Source organism: Somniosus microcephalus, unplaced genomic scaffold, assembly GCF_052327205.1.
Source record: "Somniosus microcephalus isolate GS21.2 unplaced genomic scaffold, FLI_Smic_1.0 unresolved_chr3, whole genome shotgun sequence".
NCBI classification, from domain to species: domain Eukaryota; kingdom Metazoa; phylum Chordata; class Chondrichthyes; order Squaliformes; family Somniosidae; genus Somniosus; species Somniosus microcephalus.
Window position 1 is genome coordinate 56,144,196 of NW_028225181.1, and position 19,030 is coordinate 56,163,225.

At 46.1% G+C, this 19,030-nt stretch overlaps 1 pseudogene; it reads left to right on the forward strand.

Moving 5' to 3' along the window:
* The first annotated feature begins 17,453 nt into the window (after nucleotides 1-17,453).
* LOC147091464 (uncharacterized) lies at nucleotides 17,454-18,404 on the forward strand (annotated as a pseudogene).
* Nucleotides 18,405-19,030: the final 626 nt, after the last annotated feature.

Consider the following 19,030-nt stretch of genomic DNA (forward strand, 5'->3'; position numbering starts at 1 on the left):
TAGATTTCCTCCCATTGGCTTTCTGGAAGGGCTCTATTCTATTCTCAAAGGTTCTCCACCACCGTTGCATATGTTCTGACGATGCCAACCTCCATACCAGTACTTCCGAAATGTCTTCCTATTTCCTCAGCCGAGTATTCACCTCCATTGTGATTGACAGGGCCCTCGGCCGTGTCAATCCTGAATTAGTCCGAACACCCCTTGCCCTCCCTGCTAGAACCCGGATAGTGTTCCCCTTGTCCTCAGCTTCCACTGCACCAGCCTTCACATTCAACGGATCATCCTCTGCCATTTCCATCATGTCCAGCTAAGACCACCAACAAACATATCTTCTCCTGCCCTCCCATCCCCCAGGCCCTCGCAAAACCCTGGTCCATTCTTCCATCACCTCTAACATGTCCTCCCCTTCCCTGGCATCTTCCTATGCAAGCACAGGAGATTCAACAGCTGCCCTTTTCCCTTGTTCCATTCCACCAGCCAAGGCCCCAAACTTTCCATCCACGTGAAAGACTAATTTATTTGTACTTCTTCCAATTTAGTATATCAAACTGGCTGCCCACGATCCAGTCTCCTGTACATTGGGTGGACTAAATGCAGATTGAGTGATTGCTTTGCTGAACGCCTCCGTTTAGTCCGCAAGTGTGACCCTGAGCTTCAGGTCATTTGCCACTTTAATTCTACATCCCACTCCCACTCTGAACTCTCTGCTTTCGGTCTGCTGCACTGTTCCCCTTTTATACTCAGTGAGGAACAGCACCGTATTTTTCGACTGGGCATTTTATTGCATTCCAGACTCAACATTAAGTTTATAAACTTCAGATCATAACCTCCGCTCTCATTACCTAGGGCAACATGTGCTGGTAATTCAGGATGGCTCCACCAGAGCCGCTGGGAGTGGAGGAGGTTTGGGCTGGGCCTTGTGGTGGTGATCCCGGTACACGGCCAGCGGGAGTGGAGGAGGTGTGGGCTGGGGCATGTGGTGGCGATCCCGATACACGGCCAGCAGGCTGGTCCAAACACCTGGGGTCTACCCAACTTTCTCTGCCACATGTGCCCTACTGCCCCGCCCTCTTGATGTTCTGTGGAAACCATTTACACCTACTTTGGGCCCATCTTCTGTTGCTTTAATTGTCCCATTCGCCTTGCACCATTATCCCTTTTGTCATTGAATCACTCCTGCTCTCCAGCCAATCACAGACATTGTTCTTTCCATATGCAACAGCACTTTTCTCTGACCCTATCATTGCTTTAATACTGTTAATGTCTGACATCTTCAAGTTCTGATGAAAGGTCATCGACCTGAAATGTTAACTCTGTTTCCCTCTGCACAGATGCTGCCTGATCCGCTAAGTGTTTTCAGCAGTGTCTTTTGTAATAAATTAAAGCTAGTATTGAGTCTAAGGAGGAAGCTTATAAAGTTGCCAGAAAAAACGGTCAGCCTGAGGACTGGGATAGAAACATAGAAGATAGGAACAGGAGCAGACCATTCGGCCCCTCGAGCCTGCTCTGCCATTCAATGCGATCATGGCTGATCATCCAAATTCAGTACTGTTGTGTATGTAATATGTGTGCTACTTTGAACCTATGGACAGGACTGCACTACTTGTAGGGTGTAGTGATACGCAGTACCACTCCTGGCCATAGGGGTATAAATAGTACTGTGGGTACTGATCTCCCCTCAGTTCCCGCCTCTGGGCATGAAGTAAAGACCTACGTATAGTCCCTACCTCCAACCAGTAAAGACCTGTTTGAGTTATACGTTTAAGTCCTTGTGTTAATTGTTCAATACAATACACATACTTAACACTGGCGACGAGTCAGGTTCTTACCCTGCGGCAGTTGAAGAGAGGTTTCAAACATCACCACCCCAATAGAAGCGACAGGCTTTAGGACTCTGAAGCCTCCATCAGCGACTGAGCACTGGAGTGCAGCAGCCATCCTGACAGCTTCCAGCGACTGAAAGAAGTCTTTCTGCAGTTTCCTTGTTCAACCTAGGTGGTGGGTTAAGCCGTGCAGCGTTGGCTGCAAAGACAGGGCTGGGGAAGTTGGAGGAGATAAGGGCAATCGCAATCCCTGATAAGAGCCGCGGTGAAACGCGCGAGCGGGTAAGCCAGAGCCCGGGAGGGAGCGAGCAAGAGCCGCGCGAGCGGGTGAGCCAGAGGCCGGGAGCCGCTTCAAGTGCGAGGCGCAGTGCAGGCCAGCGATCGGGACCAAAGATAAGGGCCGCACTCGGGCTGAAAGGCGCAGCGTCGGCAGACACTGAAGGCGCGAGAGCCGCGGTGAAAAGCGCGGGCCATCGATCGCGGTGGAGATAAGGGCCGCACTCGGGGCTGAAGGGAGACGGCATCGGGGGACGGGTGAAGACCGCCAAGCGCGGGAAAACCGCCATTTTGTGGGCGGAGGACGACGGCAAGAGCGGGAAGCCGCCATCTTGGATAGCAGTAAAAAAAAAAAATCTGAGAAATTGCAAATCTGATAAAGTACTACAATGCCTAAACACGGGAATATTAGCAACTTTGATAGTGACATCGAAGATTGGGCCATATATGTTGAACGAGTTAAAAATTATTGTAAGGCCAATAAAATTCGTGAGGCTGATAAAGCACTAACATTATTAAATTTAATGGGTGCGAAGACATACGGGCAATTGAAACACCTGTTATCACCAGATGAACTGGCGGATAAGACGTTCGATGAGATTGTTACTGTCCTGAAAGATCATCTAAACCCCACGCCGCTGATGCTAGCGGAATGATTTAAATTTTACGACAGAAGGCAGCTACAGCATGAAAGCAATGCTGAATATTTGCTGGAATTGCGTAAATTAGCGAAATATTGCCAGTTTGGAACGGGACTGACAGATGCACTACGGGACAAATTTGTGTGTGGTTTATTTAAACAGGATACACAAAAGCGACTGCTCGAGGAGAATGAGCTGACGCTTGAGAAGGCGGTCACTATGGCAGCAGCACACGAAGCCGCAGCGAGAGGCACGGCAGTAATGCAGCTACGGTCACCGGAGCTCAGTGCACACAAATTGGGTGTGAGTTCTGGCAAATGTTATCGTTGTGGAAAGACAACGTATGATCAGAACCAGTGTTGGTTTAAAAACCAAGAATGTAGAACTTGTGGTAGGCTTGGACATATAGCTAGAGTATGCAGGTCAGGGAAGAAGACCAGTAACAAGAAGTCACCGCAAGGAAAATACGCAAAGGTACACAAGGTGACCGAACAGGAGTCAGATTCAGACGCTAGCAGTAATGAACTGGCTAGCTTAAGCTGTAATGAACTGGCTAGCTTAAGCTGTAATGAACTGGCTAGCTTAAGAGTACTCAACGCTGGTAAGGGTGCAGACCTCCAGACAATTTGGGTCACTCTTCAGATAGAAGGAGTCCAAGTAAAACTGGAATTGGACACTGGATCGGCATTGGCGGTCATAAATAAGAAAGATTACGGAAAGTTATTCCAACATATTCCCCTACAGGATACGGGGATTATATTGAAAACATACACGGGGCAAAGAGTGTACCCCATCGGGAAAATAGAGGTTGCAGTGGTCCACAAGGGCGAAGACAGTCAAATAATGGACTTATATGTGATATCTGAAGGAGGTCCTCCACTACTAGGATGGGAGTGGATTAGGAAAATGAATATGGACTGGCATTTCCTACAAACAATAACGAGTGAGAACTCGGTGAAGATAGTCGGCCCAGACTCTGGAACGGATGATGGTAAGCCCAACTCAGGTGCAAAAGACAAAGTTTCAGCACAGAATTCCACTGAGCAACAACAACATAGTTTAACTGTGGATTCTGAGTCTGGCAAGTCTACTGATGTGCCCATTTCTGAGGGACACCGGGCTCGAACTCAACTCCATTTCAAACTACAACAGCAATTAGAACAAATGCTTCGCCGTTTTGAGCAAGAGTTGAATGCAACGAAAGAGTTCTTTGATATAGAGTTGGAGAATCTGGAAAGACAACAGAAGTAGCTGATGGAGAAAATGGAGCAGGAGCACACAAAACGTCTGATGTCAGAGGAGTTAACGGTCAGCCAACTCCTGCATATGCTGAAGGACAGGACTCTGAAATGGGAAAAACTTGAACACGAACTTCAATATTCAAACGAAAGGGGTTCGGAGCTCTCAAAGGTTATTGGAAGAGCTGAGGTGGCAACACAGACTGAGATGACTGCAACAGAGCAGCCCTTGGATGCCAACAGTATGCTGACTCACGTCAACGTAGAACAACAGACCGCTGAAACAGCTGCTCCGGTAGAGGGATTGAATAGTCCGATCAATCAATCTCCAAAAGAAGTTGAAGTAGTAAAATCTCAAATGAGGTCATTAGTAAACGACTTGCTGAAAGCCCAGATAAAGCTGGATGAAGAGGTACGCATGAAGAAGTCTCTTCAGGAAAGATGTCTGGACTTGGAACAAAAGCTGGCTAACGCCCAGCTGGGTATGGAGGAAATAGAAGACCCTCTCGCTGGCCTAGATCAGGACGACACCGAATATTACTATGTCCTGTCCTGCCCAACTTGTAACTTCGACTCCCACCATACAGAAATCATGGAGGAGCACCGAAAGTCTACGGAACATCGGGAGAAGGTGGCTCTACTACGGAAAAAGGAGGAAGAGAAGGAGGAACTGCACATGCAGCTGGCAGCTGACAGTGGAGCCCAGAGAGTCTCCAAGAAGCAGAAATGGAAAAGTCGAAACAGAAGATGACCCATCTGAACCATTATTACCTCTACCAGATCACACACGTGGTCCCTCTGAACGGAGCCAATTCAGTTCGGAAGTTCAAACTGTTAAATCCATGGAAGGACTATTGAATGAGTCACTCCAGCAACGTGAACCGACTACACCACAGAGATTGAATCTGTGAACTGTTTTCCGCAGAGACTGAATCTGTGATCTGTTTTGACATGAAGTTATCTATGTATCTATGTTATTCTGTTATGTAAACCTGAAGTTATATATGTATATATGTTATTACGTTATGTTAAATGGGGAGATGACTGTAAAGCTAAGAAGGGAGGAATGTTGTGTATGTAATATGTGTGCTGCTTTGAACCTATGGACAGGACTGCACTACTTGTAGGGCGTAGTGATACGCAGTACCACTCCTGGCCATAGGGGTATAAATAGTACTGTGGGTACTGATCTCCCCTCAGTTCCCGCCTGTGGGCATGAAGTAAAGACCTACGTATAGTCCCTACCTCCAACCAGTAAAGACCTGTTTGAGTTATACGTTTAAGTCCTTGTGTTAATTGTTCAATACAATACACATACTTAACAAGTACCCTGTCTCTGCTTTCTCCCCATATTCCTTGATACCCTTAGCCTTAAGAAATATACCCAACTCCTTCTTGAATATGTTTAAAGAATAGGCCTCAACTGACTTCTGTGGTAGAGAATTCCACAGATTCACCACTCTGTGGGCGAAGAAATTCCTCCTCATCTCTGTCCTAAGTGGCTTACCCCTTATCCTTAGACTGTGACCCCTGGTTCTGGACTGCCCTGCCATCGGGGACAGCCTTGCTGCTTCTAGACTGTCTAGTCCTGTTAGAATTTTGTTTCAATGAGATCCCCTCTCATTCTTCTAAACTCTAGCGAATATAAGCCTAATCGACCCAATCTCACTTCATACGTAATTCCTGCCATCCCAGGTATCAGTCTGGTGAATTTTCACTGCACTCCCTCCATGGCAAAAAGCATCCTTCCTCAGAGAAGGTGAACAAAAGTGCACACAATACTCAAGGTGTGGTTCCACCAAGGCCCTGTACAACTGCAGCAAGACATCCTTGCTCCTGTAGTCGTATCCACTCGCTTTGAAGGCCAACATACCATTTGCTTTCTTAACCGCCTGCTGCACCTGCATGCTTATCTTCAGCAACTGGTGCACAAGGACACCCAGGTCTCGTTGCATTTCCCTTTTCCAAATCTATTGCCATTCAGATAATAATCTGCCTTCCTGTTTTTGCCACCAAAGTGGATAACCTTGCATTTATCCACATTATACTGGATCTGCCATGCATTTGCCCAATCACCCAACCTATCCAAATCATACTGGAATTTATCTGCATCGTCATCACAGCACACACGAACACCCAGCTTTGTGTCGTCTGCAAACATTGAGATATTACATCTAGTTCCCTCATCTAGATCATTAATTTATATTGTGAATAGCTGGGGTCCAAGGACTGATCACCGTGGTACCCCACTAGTCACTGCCTGACACTCGGAAAAAAAAACGTTTAGTCCAACTCTTTGCTTCTTGTCTGCCAACCAGTTTTCTATCCAAGTCAGTACGTTACCCCCAATCCCATGTGCCTTAACTTTGCATGCTAGTCTCTTATGCGGGACCTTATTGAAAGCCTTCTGCTGGTCCTAATACACCACATCCACTAGTTTTAACTTATCTATTCTACCAGTTACATCCTCAAAAATTTCCAGTAGATTAGTCAAGCATGATTTACCTTTTGTAAATCCATGTTGACTTTGTCCGATCCTGTCACTGTTTTCTTTTTCAATATGGAAGGCTGTGACTAGTGGGGTACCCCAAGGATCGGTGCTGTGGCCCCAGCTATTCACAATCTATATCAATGATTTGGTGAAGGAAACTACATGTAACATTTCCAAATTTGCTGATGACACAAAGCTAGGTGGCAGTGTCAGTTGATGTGAAATGTCTACAAGGGGATCTCGACAGGCACAATGAGTGGGCGAGGACATGGCAGATGGGTTATAATGTGGATTAACGTGAAGTTATCCACTTTGGTAGAAAAAAACAGAAAAGCAGAGTATTTCCTAAATGGTGAAAGATTGGGGAATGCAGATGCTCAAAGGGACCTGGGTGTCCCTGTACATGAGTCACTGACAATGAATGTGCAGGTGCAGCAAGCCGTTAGGAAGGCAAAAGATATGCTGGCCTTCATTACAAGAGGTTTTGAGTACAGTAGTAAATAATTCTTCCTCCAATTATATAGGGCCTTGGTGAGAGCAAACCTGGAGTACTGTATACAATTGTGGTCCTCTTATATAACGAAGGATATACTTGCCATAGAGGGAGTGCAACGAAGGTTCATGAGATTGATTCCTGGGATTGCAGAACTGTTGTATGAGAAGAGATTGAGTAAAATAGGCCTGTATTCTCTTGAACTCAGAAGAATGAGATGGGATCTCATTGAAGCATACCAAATTATTAAAGGGCTTGATAGGGTGGATGCTGGGAGAATGTTTCCCTTGGCTGGCGTGTCTAGAACAAGGGGCCACAGCCTTAGGGTAAAGGGTAGGCCATTCAGGACCAGGATGAGAAGAAATTTATTCACACAGAGGGTGGTGAATCTTTGGAATTCTCTACCCCAGAGGACTCTAGTGGTTCAGTCATTGGGTATATTCAAACCAGAAGTCGATAGATTTCTGACTAGTAAGGGCATCAAGGGATATGGCAATAAGGTCGGTGAATGGAGTAGAGGCAGAAGATCAGCCATGATCTCATTGAATGGTGGAGCAGGCTCGAAGGGCCGAATGGCATACTATTGCTCCTATTTCTTATGTTCTTATGATGTTATCTGATTTACAGCATTCTCCTTATTTTGCAGTTTCATATACTTCCTGGATATTAACAGAGGCGGGTTATGTACGGTGGCTGGAGGGTAGAGGGTGGATGCGGAATATCAGACAGGATACCTGGGAGTCCATGTGTTCCCGAACGTTGTGGTGTCTTAGCGCCACAGCGTAAGTCCTTTGTCCTTGACTGGTTCCCCACCCCGGAATTCAGCCTGATTAACAGTCGGGCTTCCAGTCGGACGTGGTGGGGAGACTCCGGAGCAGGACCAGGTAGGTCTGATGGACGAAACTGGGTTTGATGGGGCGTCTGATCCCACGGTGTGTCCAATCACGGACTCCAGGGTTTGACCGTTCCTGGGGGTTTGACCGGTCCCAGGGTTTTGACCGGTCCTGGGGTTTGAGCTGTCCTAGGTGTGTGACCAGTCCTGGGGTTTCACCGGTCCCAGCGGTTTGACCAGTCGTGGGAATTTGACCCATTCCGGGGCTTTCACCGGTCCCAGTCGTTTGACCATTCCTGGGGTTTGACCGGTCCTGGGGGTGTGACTGGTCCAGGGAGTTTGATCTGTCCCGGAGGTTTGACTGGTCCCGGGGGTTTGACCGGACCTGGGGCTGTGACTGGTCCCAGGGGTTTGACCGGATCCGGGGGTTTGTCTGGTCCCGGAAGTTTGACCAGACCCAGGGTTGTGACTGGTCCTGGGAGTTTGACTGGTCCCGGGTGTTTCACCAGACCCAGGGGTGTGACTGGTCCCGGGGTTTGGACCAGTCCTGGGGCTTGACCGGTCCCAGGAGTTTGGCCGGTCCCGGGGGTTTGACCAGACCCGGGGGTGTGACTGGTTCCGGGGGTTTGACAGGTCCTGTGTGATTGACTGTTCCTGGGGTTTTGACCAGTCCCAGAGAGTTGCCCAATCCGCAGGCTTGGAGATGTCCTATCCCGATCCCAGGTTTCAACCCATGGGGGGCGTGGGTGATCTGAAATCATTCCCGTGGCCCAGGAAGTCCTGCCAGCCATAGTTAAACCTGTAATACAGCGTAACTCAGAGACTGCCTGCCACATTAAAATATTTAACTTGCCAACCCGCCTCCTGGGATTTGTTCGCTGCCCAGCCCCCCTGACCCACCTCTGTTAAACTCGGAAGCGGGCAGGTTGGAGACAGGTTGGGATCAGGAGGATAGTCTTCAATTTTCACCTATGACCCGAACCCAACCCAGCGGTTTTTGGGCTGTTAAAATCTAGCCCTTACTGTCTGGGCTCAGACACGGGGAATGTTTGATCAGTAATTTCCAGTCTCTTTTCCATTATGTGTTTTACAGTGAATTTGCTGGCGATTGTGATCCTGTCCCGGGGAAAGTGTGGGCTATCCACCTGCACCACTCGTTACCTGGTGTGCATGGCAGCGGCGGATCTACTGGTCATTATCACTGAGGTCATACTGAGGCAGATCAATTATCATTATTTCCCAACGAGTTTCCTGGACATCACCCCTGTGTGTAGTGTTCTCGCTGTCCTGGTCGGTGCAGCCACAGACTGTTCTGTCTGGTTCACCGTCACTTTCACCTGTGATCGATTTGTGGCCATTTGTTGCCAGAAGCTGAAAACAAAATATTGCACCGGGAAAACTGCAGCTGTGGTTCTGGCAACAACCGGCATTCTGCTCTGTTTAAAAAACGTTCCCTTCTACTTTACAAATCAACCCTGGGAGATAATCGACAATGTGCCTTGGTTCTGTGAAGCAATCCCAGAATTTTATACTGAGCCCGGGTGGGTAGGATTGGACTGGTTTGATAGGGTTTTAACCCCATTGCTCCCATTCGCTTTAATTCTGTTGTGCAATGCTTTGACAGTCAGACACATTTTACTGGCCAGTCGGGTCCGTAAGGGACTGAGGGGTGAGAGCAAGGGAGAGAAAGGCAGAGACCTAGAGATGGAGAGCAGAAGGAAATCTATGATTTTACTCTTCACCATATCTGCCAGCTTCATACTGCTTTGGCTGGTCTATGTTATAGATTTCCTATATTATACCATTGCAGGACAAAATCCAGATCATTACAGTGGTTCTTTATATGTCTTTGGACAAGTCGGATTTATGCTGGTGAATTTAAGTTGCTGCACAAACACATTTATTTATATGGTGACCCAGTCCAAGTTCAGAGAGAAGGTGAAGAAGGCGGTAAAATATCCGTTGACATTAATTTTTCAATTCATTAATAATTAGAAACAACTGAGCACAGCCAGAGGTGGGGCCCAGTGATTCCAGTCCAGGAATGTAATATTCAGCCCCAGACTGCCATCCACTGAATTACACCAGCAATCGCTGGAGATCTGAACATACAGCCAGCGGCGGGGTGAGCACTGTGTTCAGGACTCGGCGCTGCTTCTGACTGACACTTCTCACATTGTCTTTCGGTACAGGACCACTAGTTTGCTACGCATCACTCTGCTCTCTTCTGTAAAGTGTCCCTTCATCGATTGAGGGCAGCAATTCATTCGCAGCTTCCAAGGTAAGAGCCTGGTCAGTAGGTAGGCAGACAGAGCTGAGCTGCATTTCACAGGATTATATTACATGGAATATACAGCACACAAACAGGCCATTCGGCCCAATCAGTCTGTGCTGTGTTTATGCTCCACACCAGTCTCCTCTCATTGCATCTACATCATCTCAGCCTCTCAGAATATCGTTCTATTCCATTTCCTCTCATTTACTCGTCTAGTTTCATTCTGAACGAATCTAAACTATTTTCCTCAACCACTTCCTGTGGTAGTGAGCTCCACATTCTAACCACTCTGATTAAAGAAATTGCTCCTTATTTCCCTATTGAATTTATTCATAACTATCTTGAATATATTACCACAAGTGTTGCATTCTCCCACAAGTGTAAACATTCTCTCCATATCTACCCTGTCCAAGCCATTCATAATTTTCAAGATCTCTATCAGGCCTCATCACAGTCCTCTCTCTTCTATAGCAGAAAGTCCCAACCTGTTTAATCTTTCCCGATAGCTGCAAGCTTTCAGTTCTGGTGCCATCCAACTAAGCATTTGTAAGACCGAAGTTATTGACCCCCTTCACAAACTCTGCTGCTTAGCCAGTGACTCCATCCCCTTCCTTAGCACCAGTTTGATCTTTGCAACCTTGGTGTCGTATTTGACCACGGGATGATCTTCCGACCGGATATTCACTCTATCACCAGGATGGCTTTCTTCCACCTCTGTAACATCGCCGAGCCTCTCTCCTGCCTCAGCTCATCTGCTCAAACCATCATGCATGCATTTGATACCTGTACACTTGATAACACCAACTCTCTCCAGGCCGGCTTCCCTTCTCCCACCCTCCATAACTTGAGTTAATCCAATGCTGTGCTGCCCGTAACCTAACCCACACCAAATCCCGGTAAACCACCACCCGTGTGCTCACTGACCTACAGTGACTCCCAATCCAGCCATGCCTCCATTTTAAAATTATCATTCTTGCTTTCAAGTCCCTACATGGCCTCGCCCTCCCTATCTCTGCAAGCTCCACCAACTTCTCAACACTCCCGAGATCTCTGTGCTCCTCTAATTCTGGCCTCTTGCACAACACTGATTTTAACTGCTCCAGCATTGGCGGCTGTGCTTTCAACTGCCTGGGCCCTAAGCTAAGGAATCCCCTCCCTAAACCTCTCTGCTTCTCTAAATCGCCCTCCTCCTAAGATGCTGCTTAAAACTGACCTCTTTGGCTAAGCTTTTGATCATCTTTCCAATATCTCGTTATATGACTCGGGGTCTGGTTTTGATCGATGACGCTCCCATGAATCGCTTGGGTCATTTTACTATGTTAAAGGCGCTATAGAAATACAAGTTGTTGCTGTTGTAAGTATTTTTTGCACTTTCTCCAGTTCTTCTGTGTCCTTTTTATATTATGGAGAACATAACTATGCACAGTTCTCTAAGTGTGACTTGACCCGGGTTCCTTACATGTTTAATACAATTTAACATGTATTTACAGCACAGAGACAGGCCATTCGACTCAAAATGTCCATATTGGTATCCATGCTCCACACGAGTCTCCAGCCACCCTCCTTCATCTAACCCAGTCACAATGTCGTTCTATTCCTTTCCCTCTCGTGTGCTTATCTCGCTCCCCCTTAAATGTGTCTACGCTATTCGCATCAACTGCTCCTTGTGGTAGCGAGTTCCACATTCTGATTACTCATTTCATAAACAGGTTTCTCCTGAATTCCCTAATAGATTTATTGATGACTGTCTTAAATCTGTGACCCCAAGTTCTGGCGTCTCCTGCAAGTGGAAACACCTTCTCTAATCTACCCGCTGAAACCCTTTCATAATCTCAAAAAACACTGTCTGGTTATCCCTCAGTCTTCACTTTCGTAAAGTAAAGAGGTCCAGCCTGTTCAGTCTTTCCTGAAAGGTGTAACCTCTCAGTTTTGGTATCATTCTAGTAAATACTGTTTGTACCTTCACCAGTCCATCTGTGTCCTTTTTATAAGATGGAGAACATGTACACAGTACACCAAGTGTGGTCTATCAAAGGTTCCATAGACGTTTAACATGACTTCTATTCTTTACAATTCTATGCCTCTAGAAATGAACCCGAGCGCTTTCTTTGTTTTTGTGGCCTTATCAACATGCATTGCAACTTTTAGTGATTTATGTAACTGTACCCTCGCATCCCTTTCTTCCCCAACCCCGTTTAGAACTTATTTTCCAAGGAGTATGTGACCTCCGTATTCTTCCTAAAAAAATGCAGTACCTCACATTTCTCTATATGAGGTTCATTTTCCAGTTACACGCCCATTTTGCCACTTTAATAACTTCTTATTGGATTTTGTCGCAGTCCTCCTCTGTATTAAATATAAACCCCCATTTGGGTGGCATCCACAATGTGTGAAATTGCACTTCCGATTCCCGAGTCCGAATTGTTTAAGTAAATGGAGAACAAAAGTTTTCCCTACACTTCGCACAATTTGCCAACTTCACTTCTTTTGAATTGTATCGCCTTAGAAATAAACCCCAATTCATTGTTTGCATTTTATTTGCTTTGCTGTCCTGTGATACTGTTTTTAATGATTGGTTCACCTGCAACCCTAGAGCCCTTTGCTCTTCTGCCACGTTCAGTTTCTTATTTTCTAAGGAATCGGTAATTATGGAATCATGGAATGATACAGCACACAAGGAGGCCATTCGGCCCACCGTAGCTGTGCTGTCTCTGTGGTCGAGCTGTCCAATTAATCCCACTCCTCTGCTCTTTCCACAGTATTTTATTTTATCTCAAGTAATTTTTCCAAATCCCCTTTGGAAGTTACTGTTGAATCTACTTCCACCACCCTTTCAGGCAGTGCATTCCAGATCACAACAACTCGCTGTGTAAAACAAAATCCTCCTCATGTTGTCTCGGATTCTTCTGCCAATCACATTTACTCTGTGTCTTCTGGTTACCGACCCCACTACCAATGGAAACAGTTGCTCCTTAATTACTCCATTAATGTATTTAGGTTTTTGAACACCTCTATCAAATCTCCTCTTAACCTTCTATGCTCTAATCAGAATAACCGCAGCTTCTCCAGTCTCTCCACATAACTAAGGTCCCTTATCCCTGGTACCATTCTAGTAAATCTCCTCTTAACCTTCTATGCTCTAATCAGAACAACCGCAGCTTCTCCAGGCTCTCTATATAACTGAAGTCCCTTATCCCTGGTACCTTTCTAGTAAATCTCTTCTGCACACGCTCCAAGGCCTTGACATTGTTCTAAAGTGTGGTGCCCAGAATTGGACACAATACTCCACCTGAAGCCAAATCAGTGCTTTATGATGTTGTTGCATAACCTCCGTGCTTTTGTACTCGACTGCGTATTAATAAAGTGAAGGTCCCATATGATTTATTAACATATACTTCTCAAATTGTCCAGCTGCCTTCAAAGATTAGTGTACATAAATGCCTAGGTCACTCTGTTCCTGCACTCCCTTTAAAATTGTAACATTGAGATCACATTGCCTCTTCTCATTTTTCAATCCAGAATTCTCTGTGCTAAATAGAATCTGCCAAGTGTCTGCCGAAATGAATCAGAGTTCAGGCTATGCTGTGAGCAAAGGGATAGGATTCGGAAAGAAACACCATCAGAGAAGTGTACGATCATGTCAGGGACGTATCTGAAGCTCTCAAAACCTCCAGCCAGAGGAACAGTTTATAAGAGTAAAGACCCAGCCAAATTTTCTTGGCATTTAGAGTCTTGCTTTCAGCTCCAATTATATTTTATTCTGTTAATGCAAAACATGCCAGTTAACTGAGTAAGGAGATGACTGTACGTGCAGGAATGAGGGCAGTTAGAAGGTGTTGCATGAACGACTTTTTAACCGAAGTTCAACCATGATCATATTGAATGGTGGAGCGGGATCGAAGGGCCGAATGGCCTACTCCTGCTCCTATTTCTTATGCTCCCATGTTGACCAGTCAGTCTACGTCCTCTGAAGTCTGTTACTATCCACATTGTGCGTTGCATTTCGAGTTTCGATGCCCTGTATACCTAACTCTAGGTCATTGAAATATATCAAAGATAGCACTGGTCCTAATAGCGACCCCTGGGGAACACCACTGTATACTTCCCTCCAGTCTGAAAAACAACCCGTCACCACTACTCTCTGCTTTCTGGCGCTAAGCCAATTGGGTATCCACGCTGCCCTGTCCCATTAATCCCATGGGCTACAATTTTATGACCAGGTTTGTCACGTGGTATTTTATCAAACGCCTTTTGAAAGTCCATACACACAACATCAACCGCACTACCCTAATGATGCTTCTATTTTCCTACCAAAGTGCATCACCTCGCATTCATCTGTGGTAAAGTTTCCTTGTCACTTAACTGCGCAGTCTCTATGTTTTCTAAAGTCTATTGTGAGATGTCCTCCAGAGAAATGTCTTTTCAATATTGGAAGCAAAGCATCAGTGTATTGAATTAGAAACAAAAATAATTAATAAAGGTAGACATCTACAACTGTGTGTGGTTTTGGAATTTAATCAGAAAATCTGAGGACTTATTGCCGAGTAAACTCTTGGCTTGTCAATTTGTACTATTGCTTATCGAAGAAGTTGGTGAAGGTATTATTTATTTTAAATAAAAGAAATGCTCATTTGTAATCTTCAGCCTTCCTTTGTGACTGTCGAAATCTATTCATGCATCGAACTTCCTAAACACCTCCCCACCCAAGCTAATATCTTCAGCTCCTCACCCCATCTAATATCCTCAGCTTTCCCCACCCCACTTAATAACTTCAGCTCTCCCCACTGCACCTAATATATTCAGCACCTCCCCACGCCACCTAATATCCTCAGCTCCGTCCCACCCCACACAATTCCTCAACTCCTCCCCGCCCAACCTAATATCCTCAGCTCCTCCCCACTGAACCTATTATCATAGAGTCATAGAATCAGAGAGTAATACAGCACAGAAAGGGGCCCTTCAGCCCATCGTGTCTGTGCCGGCCGTCAAGCCCTGTCTATTCTAATACCATTTTCCAGCACTTGGTCCGTAGCCTTGCATGCTATGGAGTTTCAAGTGCTCATCTAAATGCTTCTTGAATGTTCTGAGGGTTTCTGCCTCTACCACACCTTCAGGCTGTGAGTTCCAGATTCCAATCACCCTCTGGGTGAATTTCTTTTTGCCTGAAATCCCCTCTAAACCTGCTGCCACTTACCGTGGAAATATGCCCCCTGGTTATTCAGCCCTCTACTAATGGGAAAAGTTCCTTTCTATCTTCCCTATCTATGCCCCTCATAATTTTGTACACCTCAATCAGGTCCCCCCTCTGCCTTCTCTGCTCTATGAAAACAACACAAGCCTGTCCAGTCTCTCTTCATAGCTGAAGCGCTCCATCCCAGGTAACATCCTGGTGAATCTCCTCTGCACCCTCTCCAATGCAATCACATAACTCCTATAGTGTGCCGAACAGAGCTTCACACAGTATTCCAGATGTGGGCCACACACATATGCTGCCTTCAGGGATCTATATACATGCACACCAAGTTCCTTCTGCTCCTCTGTCCTTTCTAGGGTCCTACTATTCATTGTATATTCCCTTGCCTTGTTAGTCCTCCCAACATGCATCACCTCACACTTTTCTGGTTTAAATTCCATTTGCCACTGATCTGCCCATCTGACCAACACGTTTAATTCGTCCTGTAGCCTGAGGCTACCCTCCTCGCTATTTAACACTCCACCAATTTTCGTGTCATCTGCGAACTTTCCTCCTGCATTCATACCTAAATCATTAATGCACACTACAAACAGCAAAGGATCCAGCACTGATCCCAGCGGTACACCACTGGACACAAGCATCCAGTCACAAAAACAACCTTTGACCATCACCATCTGCCTCCTGACACTAAGCCAATTTTGGATCCATTGTGCCAAATTGCCTCGGATCCCATGGACACTTAACATCTTGCTCAGTCTCCCATGCGAGTCTTTGTCAAAAGCCTTATTGAAGTCCATGTAGACTACATCAACTGAACTACACTCATCCACGCACCTAGTCACCCCCTCGAAAAATTGAATCAAATTGGTTAGACATGATCTGCCCTGACAAAGCCATGCTGACTATGCTTAATTCATCCTTGCTTCTCCAAGTGGAGACTAATTCTGTCCCTCAGAATTTTTCCAATAATTTTCCGACCACTGATGTTTGGCTCACTGGCCTGTAATTCCCTGGTATATCCCTACTACCCCGCTTGGAATAATAGGAATACTTTTGCTGTCCTCCAGTCCTCTGTCAGCTCCCCTGTGGCCAGAGAGGTTTGTAAATTTGTGTCAGAGCCCCTGCAATCTAGTCCCTTGCCTCACACAGCAGCCTGGGATACATCTCGTCTGGGCCTGGGGATTTATCCACTTTTAAGCGCACTAAAACGGCTTGTTCCTCCTCCCTCTCAATATTGATTCGTTCAAGTATATCACAATCCCTCTGTCTGATTTCTATGCCTACATCGTCCTTCTCCATAGTGAACACAGATGCAAAATATTCATTTATAACCTCACCCAAGTCTTCCGGCTCTATAGACAGATGGCCACTTTGGTTCCTAATCGGCATACTCTTTCCCTGGTTATCCTCTTGACCTTAATATACTTATAAAACACCTTGGCATTTTCCTTTATTTTGCCCACCAGTGTTATTTCATGCCCCCTCTTCGCTCTCCTAATTTCTTTTTTAAGTACCCCCTGCACTTTCTATACTCCTAAAGGGCTTCCACTCTTTTTAGTCCTGTGTATCTGCCAAAAGCCTCCATTTATTCCTAATCTATTCTTGTACATCCCTTGACATCCAAGGTTCCCTGGGCTTGTTTGTCTCACCCTTGACCTTTACGGGAACATGTGGGCGTCGTACTCTCTCTATTTCCTTTCTCAGTGCGTCAGCGGCGGGAGAAATCTCGGCGGTAACCGTGGCGACTATAAAAAGGACCCAGAGGCTCAGGTAGGCCTCAGTGCGTCAGCGGCGGCAGCGGGAGAACTCTCGGCGGGAATCACGGCGACTATAAACAGGCCCCAGAGGCTCAGGTAGGCCTCAGTGCATCAGCGGCAGCGGCAGGAGAAATCTCGGCAGGAATCGCGGTGACTATAAAAAGGCCCCAGAGGCTCAACTAATCTCCAATCTCAGAGGGAGAGAAGTACAAAGTAATCGAATTGTGACGTCACCAGAAAGCAGGAAAGCGATTGGTTGGTGAGTATTTCTCTCTTTATAAACTTTAACTCTGTGGCTTATACTTTCTAAAGTCTCTGTGGTGTAGCGGGGACTGTTTATAAACCAGGGCCCTTAAATATACTATTTAACTGTAGTGTAATTGGTGGGATTGATTTGATTTAATTCAATTGCAATTAAATAAAAGGGAAAGTCATGGCAGGACAGCCCGGTGTCGTGGTATGCTCCTCCTGCGCTATGTGGGAACTCAGTGACACTTCCTGTGTCCCTGACAACTATTTGTGCAGGAAGTGTGCCCAGCTGCAGCTACTGGCAGACCGCATGGCGGCGCTGGAGCTGTGATTGGATTCATACTGGACCATTTGCGAGGCTGAGGACGTCGTGAATAGCACGTTTAATCAGTTGGTCACACCGCAGGCAAAGGTTCGACAGGCAGAAAGGGAACGGGTGATCAACAGACAGAGCACTAGGCACATGCAGGTAGTGCAGGGGTCCCCTGTGGACATCCCCCCCTCAAACAGATACACCACTTTGAGTACTCTAGGGGGGGATGGCTTATCAGAGGAAGGCAGCAGCAGCCAACTTCCTAGCACCAGGGGTAGCTGTGCTACACAGGACGGGAGGAGAAAGAAGGGTAGAGCTATAGTATTAGGGGATTCTATTGTAAGGGGAAAAGATAGGCCTTTCTGCGGCCGCAAACGAGACTCAAGGATGGAATGTTGCCTCCCTGGTGCAAGGGTCAAGGATGTCTCAGAGCGGCTGCAGAACATCTTGGAAGGGGAGGGTGAAAATCCAGTTGTTGTGCTGCATATAGGTAGCAACGATATAGTTAAAAAGCGGGATGAGTTCCTAAAAGCAGAATATAGGGTATTAGGAGGTAAATTAAAAAATAGGACCTCAAAGGTAGTAATCTCAGTATTGCTACCAGTGCCATGTGCTAGTTAGAGTTGAAATAGAAGGATATTTCAGATGAATACATGGCTGGAGGAATGGTGCAAGGTGGAGGGATTCAAAATCCTGGGACATTGGAACCAGTTCTGGGGGAGGTGTGACCAGGTCAAACCGGATGGTTTGCACCTGGGCAGGGCCGGGACCGATGTCTTAGGGGGAGTGTTTGCTAGTGCTCTGGGGGAGGGTTTAAACTAAAATGGCAGGGGTTTGGGAACCTGAGCAGGTGGACAGAGGAAAGGGAAACAAGGATAAAAGCAAAAGATATGAAGGAGAAAAACAAAAGTGGCAGTCAGAGAAATCAGCAGTTTAAATCAAACATGGCCACAGTAAATAATAATTCTAATAGGTCTATAGGTGTTAAAAATCAAGCCTGAAGGCTTTGTGCCCTAATGCGAGGAGCATTCATAATACGGTGGATGAATTAGCTGTGCAATTAGAGGTAAACGAATATGATTTGATTGGGGTTATGGAAACATGGCTCCATGGTGGCCAAGGCAGGGAACTGAACATCTGGGGGTATTCAATGTTCAGGAAAGATAGGCCAAAAGGAAAGGGAGGTGGGGTAGCATTGCTGGCTAAAGAAGGGATTAGCACAATTGTAAGGAAGGATATTAGCTCTGATGATGTGGAATCTGTATGGGTAGAACTGAGAAAGACCAAGGAGCAGAAAACGTTAGTGGGAGTGGTATATAGATCTCCAAACAGTAATGCGGAGGTTGGGAATGGCATTAAAAGGAAAATTAGAGAAGCGTGCAATAAGGGCACAGTAGTAATCATGGGTGACTTTAATCTACATATAGATTGGGCTAACCAAATTAGTA